Source organism: Moschus berezovskii, chromosome 2 (genome assembly GCF_049115385.1).
Source record: "Moschus berezovskii isolate FMDL1 chromosome 2, NW_MosBer_1.0, whole genome shotgun sequence".
Taxonomy (NCBI): domain Eukaryota; kingdom Metazoa; phylum Chordata; class Mammalia; order Artiodactyla; family Moschidae; genus Moschus; species Moschus berezovskii.
Window position 1 is genome coordinate 66,201,313 of NC_142461.1, and position 8,478 is coordinate 66,209,790.

Here is an 8,478-nt window from a genome sequence, read left to right on the forward strand (position 1 = left end):
TAGGAGCTTAATTTATGTATTAATTACACCTCAGAGCCAAATGAGGGGCTGGAGTGCCTCAGACAGCCTTTGCATTTTATTAGGAAACACTACATACACATTTGGCTTCATAGGGAAACAGCTACTAAAGCACCCTTTGGGGGCTTAGGGAGAACAGAATCTCTGGGAAATGTAGGTGGGGGACTCAGTGGAGCAGTTCTAGGCCAGTCTTCTATTCCAGTCTGTGGCCGACTTTGAACCATGTGATTAATGTTGCTCACCTTCTCTGCTGCCCCTCCTCCACTGCAGGGAGACAGTCCCCTTGCCGCACCCCCACAGCCCTGGCTCCTGCGGCTGCGGCATGGGTTCCTCCTGATCGGGTGTGGGGTTGTTGTGTTGCGCTAAGATGCTGTCTCCCTGTTGTGGTCCAGCAGGGAGGCCATCAATCTCTTGCTAGAGGCTGGGGCTTCTGTAAGGGAGTTAACCCCACAGGGTCCCCACCAGTGAGCCATATATGTGAAGTTGGGCTTGATTCGGCAGAATGAGAAAGGGGCTGGCTTTCTTATCTTGAATCTGGACTTGAGGAGAGTCTGATAGTCTTGGTGTGGTGGCTCAGCCATTGCCCAGGAGGCAGGGCCATGGCAATGGCCAAGAAGTTGGCAGGAAAGATATGGAAGTCAACCTAAGTGTCCATCAAGAGATGAATGGATAAAGAAAATGTGGTCCATGTATACGATGGAATATTACTCAGCCATAAAAAAGAACGAAATATTGCCATTTGCAGCAATATGGATGGATTTGAAGGGCATTATGCTAAGTGAAATGTCAGACAGATAAAAACAAAAACTATATGATATCACTTACATGTGGATCCTAAAAAATAACATAAGTTGGTGAATATAACAAAAAAGAAGCAGACTCACAGATACAGAGAAAAAATTCATGGTTACTAGTGGGTAGTGGGGTGGTGATATAGGGATGGGGAATTAAGAGATATAAACTGGTGGGTGTAAGATAGGCTACAAGGATATAGTGTACAACACTGGGAATATAGCTAATATTTTGTAGTAACTGTTTTTAAAAAAAAGAAGTTAGCAGGAAGAGAGCCATGTTTCTGTAGCAGGACCATCAGGGCTCTTGGACTCCTTAATCTCCCTTTATTGTCTTCCGGTTCTTTCCCAGTTCTTGCTGGAAGCTCCTAGCATAACTGTCCTGTGTTATCGGGGCAGGGTTTAGGAGAAGGACCTGAGTGTACTCTTGGCCAGTTTTCACGGGGGAAGCAGCACTAAGGCCTCATGGTGGGGGGGGGGGTTGCTGATATCAAAGTGATCATCAAGGGAAACAATAGAAGTAAAATCTTTCCTGGCCCAGAGTTGCTGGCAGGGTCAACTTTGGAGATTGTACATCTGAAGAAAGCACGTTTTAAAAGAACTCAAAGAAGGCCCCAAGGCTCTCTAGTACCTACAGGCTGATGGGCAGGTGTGGGCCCTGAACACTGAGTTAAGTGGTCTAACTGGTGTGCCCGGCCACTGACCTGGTGGTGGGCCAGCCATCTATACCCATCTTGTGCCCCTTCCTGTTGCTCTGGCTCTTTCATGAGTCAGCAGAGGGCAGGCCTGCTCCATGCAGCACATGGAGGCTTGTCACACTAAGAGGTGACCTTCAGTGGTAAGTTTGGAGGAGTTTTGGTCTTTGTGAATGCCTGATAAAGAGGAAGGAGTAGTTTGGAGCACACCCACCCACCCCAATGTGAACCCTCTGAGGGCAGGAATTGTTGCTTGCTTTGTTCACTGTAATCCAAGAATGCAGAAAAGTATCAGGCACAGAGCAGGTGGTCATTAAAAGAGCAGCTAGGTGGTTGTGGTAGGAAAGTTGGCTACAGCTGCTCTCAAATCATCTTTTGGGCAGTGGAGATGAATAGGACATTGATGAGTCTCAGATAGGTTCTGGCACCTGCCCAAAGTCACATATCTAATCAGAGTCCAGACCAGGCCAGGAATCACGGATAGGAGTGATTCTAATAATAGCCTAATATTCATTTTCTAATCTGTTGTCTTAGCTTGGGCTGCAATAACAAAATACCATTAACTGAGTGGTTATAAACAATCAGTTCAGTTCAGTTCAGTCGCTCAGTCGTGTCCGACTCTTTGCGACCCCATGAATCACAGCATGCCAGGCCTCCCTGTCCATCACCAACTCCCGGAGTTCACTCAAACTCCTGTCCATCAAGTCGGTGATGCCATCCAGCCATCTCATTCTCTGTCGTCCCCTTCTCCTCCCACCCCCAATCCCTCCCAGCATCAGAGTCTTTTCCAGTGAGTCAACTCTTAGCATCAGGTGGCCAAAGTATTGGAGTTTCAGCTTTAGCATCAGTCCTTCCAATGAACACCCAGGACTGATCTTTAGAATGGACTGGTTGGATCTCCTTGCAGTCCAAGGGACTCTCAAGAGTCTTCTCCAGCACCACAGTTCAAAAGCATCAATTCTTTGGCGATCAGCTTTCTTCACAGTCCAACTCTCACATCCATACACGACCACTGGAAAAACCATAGCCTTGACTAGATGGACCTTGCCCAAAGTCACACATCTAATCAGAGGCCAGACTAGGCCAGGAATCATGGATAGGAGTGATTCTAATAATAGCCTAATATTCATTCTCTAATCTGTTGTCTTAGCTTGGGCTGCAATAACAAAATACCATTAACTGAGTGGTTATAAACAATAGAAGGTATTTTTTTACATTTCTAGAGGCTGTGAAGAAAGCTGATCACTGAAGAATTGATGCTTTTGAACTGTGGTGCTGGAGAAGACTCTTGAGAGTCCCTTGGACTGCAAGGAGATCCAACCAGTCCATTCTAAAGGAGATCAATCCTGGGTGTTCATTGGAAGGACTGATGCTAAAGCTGAAACTCCAGTACTTTGGCCACCTTATGCGACGAGTTGACTCACTGGAAAAGACTCTGATGCTGGGAGGGATTTGGAGCGGGAGGAGACAGGGACGACAGAGAATGAGATGGCTGGATGGCATCACTGACTTGATGGACATGAGTTTGAGTGAACTCCGGGAGTTGGTGATGGACAGGGAGGCCTGGCGTGCTGTGCTTCATGGGGTCGCAAAGAGTCAGACATGACTGAGCAACTGAACTGAACTGAACTGAACTGAAGTGGCTGGAAAGTCCAAGATCATGGAACTGATGTATCCAATGTTTGGTGAAAGCTCTTCTGGGTTGCAGATGGCTAACTTCTTGTATCCTCACATGGCCGAGTGGAGGCAGGAAGCAAGCTCTCCCATGACTCTTGGAAGGGCACTAAGGCTCCACCCTCATGACCTTACCTCACCCCAACCACTTTCCCAAGTCCCCACATCCTCACACCATCACATTGTGGGGTAGAGTTTGAACACATGAATTTTGGGTGGGAGGGGGGCACAAACATTCAGTTCAAAAGGACCCATCTGTTATTCAGACCCTGTGGTTACCACGTTCATTGTTGTAGCCTCCAGTCATGGCAAATACATGGGGAAACAATGGAAACAGTGACAGACTTTACTTTCTTGGGCTCCAAAATCACTGCAGATGGTGACTGTAGCCATGAAATTAAAAGACACTTGCTCCTTGGAAGCAAAGCTGTGACCAACCTAGACAGCATATTAAAAAGCAGAGACATTACTTTGCCAACAAAGATCCGTCTAGTCAAAACTATGGTTTTTCCAGTAGTCATATATGGATGTGAGAGTTGGACATAAAGAAGGCTGAGCTCAAAGAAATGATGCTTTTGAAGTGTGGGGTTGGAGAAGACTCTTAAGAGTCCCTTGGACTGCAAGAAAATCCAACCAGTCCATCCTAAAGGAAATCAATCCTGAATATTCATTAAAAGGACTGATGCTGAAGCTCCAATACTTTGACCACCTGATGCAAAGAACTGACTCACTGGAAGAGACCCTGATGCTTGGAAAGATTGAAGGCAGGAGGAGAAGGGGATGACAGAGGGCAAGATGGTTGGATGGCATCACCAACTCAGCGGACATGAGTTTGAGCAAGCTTCAGGAGGTGGTGATGGACAGGGAAGCCTGGTGTGCTGCAGCCCATGGGGTCGCAAAGAGTCAGACACGACTGGATGACTGAACGATGACTAGTCAGCTAAGCTAATAAGAAATCTGCTTTGCCTGATGCATAGGTGATGGTTAGACTTTTTTGCCCCCAAGATGGCTCGATGCATGGAAATTCTTCTAGTGGGATTTCATCACCTCGGTGAAGTTTCTGGTTCTTGCATTTATCAGGGGAAGGCGGGGGAAGACTGTGGTGAGGAAATGACCACTCACAGGGAAGCTGACAGGCTGAGGGCTGGTGAGGGGCTCAGCTTTGTGGAAAAGCCTCTGCAAGCTCACCCTGGGGAGGGGCTCAGAAGCTTGTGGGTTTCACTCCTGCTTACTCCACCTAGCGTGCCTTCTATCCACTGCCATACCCTCTAGTCTGTGAAGAAAGTGTGGAGGTTGGAGCCACTGCAGGAAGCAAGCGAGAGCCCTCACAGAGCAGGGTGTGTGTTCTCATAGTCCTCAGCCCTCCTTCCAAAGCCAGGCTGCGGCTTGTACTGTAATCATCTCAGAATCAGGTGCCTGATCAGTCTCCACCTAGGGCAGAAGGTGCTGTCTGGGCTTCTCCACAAGGGTCTGGATGTAGCACCTCTCCCCCAAGGGCCCTCCGCTTGCAGGCACCTGCTTTCTCTGTCTCCTTTCTTAAGCCTCAGGCCAGGATGCCAGCCTTCTCAAGACAGGATGGATGGAGCCCGCATGATCTTTCCAGGGAGAGCACTGCCGGAGAGGTGGCCAGCATGTTTGACAGATAGCGCTCTGGATCCAGGCTGTCTGAACGCATTTGTCTCATCCCCCCGAATCCAGCCAGCCTGGGAGACAAGTCTAACCTTTCCTGACAGAATCAGTTCAGGCTTGTCCTCTGAGCAGGGCCCAGGGTGGGCAGGGGGCTGGCTGCAGCCAGCTGGGCTCTCTGACCAGAAGTGCCAGGGGCCTGCTGGCCAGGGGAGGACACATGGGGAGCCCTGATGGGCCCAGTGGACAGGTTCCAGCCCAGTTCATGGAGCAAGAGCCAGGAGAGGCAGAGAGGGGTCCCTGCCTCTGTGGCTTCTTCCCCAACCCCAAGGCTAAAGTAGGGAGGGGGACAGGCAGACAAGCCTGCTTGTTTTCTTCCATCCTGCCCCTATTCCTATTTTGAGGCCTATCTCTTATGAAAGTCCAGTTTTTTGCGGGAGGTCAGACTAGCCTGGATTTGAATCTTGGGGTAAAGGATGGAGGAGAGGGGTCGTCTGGGCCCCTTTGAGAGCACAGGTGTGGCCTTTCCACTGTTAGACCTGCCCACCCCAAAGAGGCCTGATCTTGGGCAGAAAACTATCCCTTCTGCATTTGAATGACGCCCTGTTTGTCCTGCTGCCAATGCCTGAAAGCCCACATTTGTGGCCCACACCCTGCTGTCTCCAGCCTCTTTAAGAAATTGCAAATTTATTTTATTTGTGAAAGCTTATCTTTTCTTGGAAGGGCAGAGGCAGGGACCCCAGATTGTGGATGTTCCTTGGGGGTCGGGTAGTGATTGGCGGTCCGGGGTGGAAGTAGGGTTGTTAAAGGAAAGCAGGCAGTTCAGGAAAGGAAGGCAGCCATGCAGCCAGCATCATCAGTCTGTCTGGCTTTTAGACTGTGGAAAGAGGGATATGGGGCCTTGGAAGGACTCACCTCTGTTTTTTTTCCAGGTGTCAGAGGGCAGGGGCAGGGGGCTGAGAGGCAAATAGAATCTCAGCCAGAAAGAAGCCAGGGTCAGCGATTTCTCTGGCCCTCAAAGGCAATGGCAACCCACTCCAGTACTCTTGCCTGGAAAACCCCATGGACAGAGGAGCCTGGTAGGCTGCAGTCCGTGGGGTCACTAAGAGTCGGACATGACTGAGCGACTTCACTTTCACATTTCACTTTCATGCATTGGAGAAGGAAATGGCAACCCACTCCTGTGTTCTTGCCTGGAAAATCCCAGGGACGGGGGAGCCTGGTGGTCTGCCGTCTATGGGGTTGCACAGGGTCGAACACGACTGAAGCGACTTAGCAGCAGTAGCAGCAGCAACCCCACTTTGGCACAGGGGCCAAATGACAGTCTAGGGAGCTGGGTGAGGTCGCAGAGTTCCACTTCTGTCCATCAGAAGAAGAGAAGCTGAGAGCCTGAGGTGTTCTGGGGGCTCAAAGAGAGGCAGGTGGAAGCTAGGGACCCGCAACACTCTTGGGGGATCAGAGAACAGAGGAGGTGCAAATTCCCAACCCAGAAGTATTAAAAATTTAAAAGGGTTCAATCCCTGGGTCAGGAGGATCCCCTGGAGAAGGGCATGACAACCCACTCCAGTATTCTTGCCTGGAGAATCCCATGGACAGAGCAGCCAGACAGGCTACAGTCTATGGGGTCACAGAAGAGTCAGACAAGACTGAAGCAACTTAGCGCGCGCGCGCGCACGCGCACACACACACACACACACACACACACACACACACACTCACAACCACCCACAAAACAGCAAGCTGTTGATGTAAATGCATGAGCTCATGTAGTTCCCCTCCACTGCCAGGAGGCAGAGCCAGAGACAGAAACGAATGAACAGGGTTTCATTTTGGGGAGGTGAGGCCAGGAGACACTAGAAGGGGTGCGGGGAGGCAGGATGGGGGTGGGAGAAGCAAGCAACAGGCATCTTGGAGTTTCCCCCTTCAAAGGAGTGCTTACATACAACTCCCACCGACCACTGGATGGGCTGCTTCATTGAGTCTAGTGGCAGAGTTCATCCTGCCCCCTGGGCGAAGAATCAGAGTGCAGATTTCTGGCCCCCGGTCAGCCCATTCTGCACCTCAGGCTCAGAGATGCATGTGTTGGTGGTTGAGAGGGTGGCTTGCGTGCGTTGAGAAGGTGTGGGCTTGGGGTGTCTGCTCCAGTGCTGTCAGTCCCAGTGTCCAGATGAGGAAACCGAGTCTCACAGGATCTCTGCCAGCTGGTGATAGCTGTGCTGGGATATGACTCTTCCAGGCCCCAGTCTTACTTGTCGAATGGGGATCACAATACCTACAATCATAGTCTTGATGACAAGGCTTCCCATCTTCTAGGGGGCTTATGAGGACAGACTGTGGTGGTGATTACAAACTTGCTTCTGAATGTCCAAACCCTGTTGGAAGGCAGCAAAACGATGTGAAGCCAGGTTCAAATACCACTTGGGCTACTTAACTGCAGTGTGATCTTGAGGAAATAGCTTAACTTCTGAGCTTTAGGTTCCCCAGCTGTAAAATGGGGCTGATAGTATATTTCAGGAGGAGTAGTTACAAGGATTACATGAGAAAATAGGTGACATGACTGGTGTCCCCAAAGGGCTGTGTACATGCATTTTACCCTCCTTTCCTGCTCCCCTTTGCACGTGTAAACTCTGCTACGATTTTGCAGAAAGATGTGGAGTTTAAACCCTCTGATTACCCTCTGGGTGGTAATGTTCCTGGGGTGGAGTCTCATTACTGGGAATAGACCTGTGCTTGATGTGGCTCATGCTTCCCTGCCCAGTTCCTTTGTGGTCACAGGAGCCCTTCTGTTATTGGTGAGCTGGGTTTCTTCCGGCCGAGGCCACTTTATGAGTCATACAATCAAGGACCCAGAGGGATTCTTTAGAACAAAGGTTTTCACTGCCTTTAAAGGACCTGACTCTCCAGTGTCCATGTTAATGAGGGCCCGGATTGACCCAGGATTTAGCAAAAGCTGGTTCCCACTTCCAGCACTGTCTACAGTCTCTCTCATGTTCCTCATTCCCACTTTATTTTTTACCAGACTGCAGGGTTCAACAGCCCCGCTTCTTAATGCCCCCATGCCTTTGCTTGTGGTTTTCTGAGGCCAAGATTAGATGTCCCCTTTTCTCCCATAAATCTTCCTTGGTACCCCCAGAGAGAAGCACCCCTTACTGCTGCTGAAGCTTAACCTACACAAACTTGGGCAAGAAGGGATATATATCCACCCTCTACCACCAGGGGGCAGTCATGCAGAAAGAGTCCCAGCCCTGAGCACCTTCCCATGTTAAGCAGGAAGTGACCCTTGCATTCCAGTCCCCTATAATGAAAAGGACATCTTTTTTGGATGCTAGTTCTAAAAGGTCTTGTAGGTCTTCATAGACCCGTTCAACATCAGCTTCTTCAGTGTTACTGGTTGGGGCATAGGCTTGGATTACTGTGATATTGAATGGTTTGCCTTGGAAATGAACAGAGATCATTCTGTTGTTTTTGAGATTGCATCCAAGTACTGCATTTCGGACTCTTTTGTTGACCATGATGACTACTCCATTTCTTCTAAGGGATTCCTGCCCACAGTAGTAGATATAATGGTCATCTGAGTTAAATTCACCCATTCCAGTCCATTTTAGTTCACTGATTCCTAAAATGTTGACGTTCACTCTTGCCATCTCCTGTTTGACCACTTCCAATTTGCCTTG